This window comes from Poecilia reticulata, unplaced genomic scaffold (assembly GCF_000633615.1).
Source record: "Poecilia reticulata strain Guanapo unplaced genomic scaffold, Guppy_female_1.0+MT scaffold_317, whole genome shotgun sequence".
Taxonomy (NCBI): Eukaryota; Metazoa; Chordata; class Actinopteri; order Cyprinodontiformes; family Poeciliidae; genus Poecilia; species Poecilia reticulata.
Window position 1 is genome coordinate 37,460 of NW_007615092.1, and position 3,517 is coordinate 40,976.

Consider the following 3,517-nt stretch of genomic DNA (forward strand, 5'->3'; position numbering starts at 1 on the left):
GCTCCTCTTCTGCGCCGGGGACGAAGAACCCCGTCTTTGTCCTGTGTTCCAGTTTTTAAGCTCTCAATTCAGGGCGGTCTATTGGGCAGGGCTGCATTACTTCAGAGCCCTCCCAGCGTATCTCATGGTTCGTGGAAAGTCCCGATCTTCCCCGACTCTCCGATGACTCATTTCTGCCCTATTACTTCATCAAGACAACTCCCTTGTTTTGCCGTTGACCATCTGTTTCTGATTTTTCCGCACCCTCGCTCAGCACAGTGACTCATCTTGAGTTTTATTCTCCTCACAAAACATAATCAACATTTTACTTCATGATCTCTCTTCTTCACACATTTATTATTAATCTTTAATAATCATTGATTAACATGCCGCGATCTACTCAACCCTTATTTCCCATAATGCAATATAACACTCAGTTGATTAAAGGTACAGAACATATATCTTTGATTACATATTACAGACATTCCTTCATTGGCATATGTATGGTCATTTTAACCTGTTACAAACCATAATCATTGTTAAATCATTATACAAGGTTTACTGTTATCTCTCTGGCTTTTAATCCGTTTTCTGCGTGTACCTGGACAGATCTCACATGCTTATACCAGATTTCTCGACATCATGTTGAACTCAGAGCTCCAGCCTCTGTGTATTTGGGAGAGAGGAAATAATACAGCTGAAACATTAGAAGTGTTTGGGGGAATCATTGATACATACATACGATATAGGTGAAATCAGAAATGGAAAAGGTATATTTAACATTAGCTCTACTTTTCTTTCTATATTTGAAATAAAAGCTATATCTCCATCCAATTACCCACTTATAGAATTTGTATAGAATCTGGTGCTTGTATAGGAATATGAATGTTATATATTATCAACGCAACTTTAATGGGGAATTGGTTATTCCCCATTTGTGATGGTTCTTCCTATATCCTCAAACAATAACACTCTTTACATCCCAACATTTTTAATTCTGCAGCTTTCAGAAAGAGAATTCAGCTTATCTTGAACACACTACTTGGCTTAAATAGGTCTCTCACATACAAACAAATGCACACAGACAAGGTCCTCATTTTCCACAGATGACCTCCATCTGTTGGTAACAGTGGTGGAGAAAGTACTCAAAAAATGTACTTAAGTAAAAGTACAAATACACAGTCAAAAATGTACTCAAGTAAAAGTCAAAGTACCACATTAACATTTTACTTAAGTAAAAGTAAAAAAGTACTGGCTTTTAAAAATACTTATGTATTAAAAGTAAAAGTACTCGTATGCATTACCTAATCGCTAATATCATTAAGTGAACCGATCGTATTTAATTTTAATACATCAAAAATGTGCCATTGTAATAAACAATGCCACAGATTAAACATGTTCTTATTGTGTTTATTCTCTGTAACAGTTTAGACTTAGATATGTGATTCTCTTAATCATAATTTCAGGGATGGAAACTTCTCGTCTCCTGTCCTAACATAGCATGAGCTTCATTAGTGACATTTATTTAGAAAGAAATCCAACTGAAGGGGGATGGAAAGAAGGTGTGCAGGGGGAGGACATGCAACCAAGGAGCCATGTAGCAGAGTTGTAGTCAAGACCACCGAACCCGAGACCAAACCTGCACCCTGTGCTACGTGACACAATAAAATTAAGTTTATCTATCAAAATTGGTTTTCAGACTGATCTGAAAGATCCACATTCCCATAAMAACACCTAGATATTAAATACTTAGAGCTAAAATATATTTAACCAGTATCAATTAAAACTCATTTCATTCTGTTTTGCTTTCATGGCTGTGCTACAATCCGCAGATGTCTCCTGCCATCCCTAGAAAAATAACGCCCTGGGCGGTTGCTCATATTGCCCATGTCAAACACCACAACTGAAACATCGCAATTAACGGTAAATAACGTTCAACTGTACAACGGCGCATCAAGTAACCAAGCAGAAGGAGCACCGTGACTGTTCTCATCCTCCCTCCCACTGCGATGTTTGCCACCATGACAGGAGACGAAATCAATCAATGAGCAATGAGCATGCTCTGCGTTCATACATTCAACTTTTACTTATTCCGCGATTAAATAAATGTGTGTATGTGTGTGTATATATATAGCTACCGCAGTGTACCCAAGAACAAAGAATGGCTCTAAGTGAGGCTTCAGTCCTTAGGACTTAGTAAAGATCCGTCCAGAAGAATCGGATCGTTCCTGAATGTCATATTACAATATTGCAGACTGGTACCAGCATTGTCCCATATATGCGACACCTCAGTCAACACCTCCACACAATAATTCAGCGCCTGAGTGACAACTTTTTTTCATCGCAGATGCAACATGTGTCTCTGTACAGCTAGCTTTGCTAGCATCACGTCCACAGATCTTACCTTTCTTTAAGCTTTCCTTCCAAGTGACACTAAAAGTTGGACGAAGTCCCACCGTCTGCGAAAGCGAAGCGCTGCTGATTTTACATGTCCGCATATCTTATGATTTATGCAGCTGTTATCGATTAAACAGACATCTTCTCCCGCTCAGAGGAAACCACTGCGCATGTCTGGAGCTCCGCGTGTGAGTAAAGGTGGAGGCGATGGGTGACAACAGACACTAAGTCACGTTATTGCTTGGATTTTACCTTAAATCCCTGAACTTCACATTTTAACGAAAAAAAACTCAATGCGACTTGGATGTAACGAGTAACGAGACACTTTTGTAGAAATGTAGTGAAGTAGAAAGTACAGATACTTACTGTAAAATGTAGTGGAGTAAAAAAGTATCCATTATTAAATCTACTTAAGTAAAGTACAGATACACGAAAAATTTACTTAAGTACAGTAACGACGTACTTGTACTTCCCACCACTGGTTGGTAAATATTTTGGAAGTTTTCCTCTGTATGTAGAATATTCAAGTAAACGCATAGAGTATGTCCTACAGTATCTTTAAAAGGTCTTCACATTAATTTTCATAAATTTTTTTGCATTCATTTCTATAGCTTAACCCTGACCCCTATTCTAAACTTCACTAGTACATACCCTACCTTACCATAACTTAATGGATGTGTCTGCAATCTGACACAGACTTAATTAATTTCACATCTTCTTCTTTTCCTTTCGGCTTTTTCCCTTTAGGGGTCGCCACAGCGAGTCATCCGTCTCCATGTAAACCTATCTTTCGCATCTTCTTATCTCACACCAACTACCTTCATGTCTTCTTTCACTCCATCCATAAATCTCCTCTTTGGTCTTCCTCTAGGTCTCTTTCCTGGCAGGTCCATCCTTATCATCCTTCTACCGATGTATTCAGTGCCTCTTCTCTGTACATGTCCAAACTATCTCAATCTGGCTTCTCGGACTTTATCTCCTACATGTAACTGGGTCTATATTAATAGTTTTATATTTCCACAAAATGTGTTCTTTTATGTATTTGTCTGCTTCTACTTGACTGTTGCTGTGTTCCTCTGTGTCTACTATAAGAGGTTTGGTCCTCCAACTCCGCCTTATTTTCTTCTTCTTTTGTTCAGGG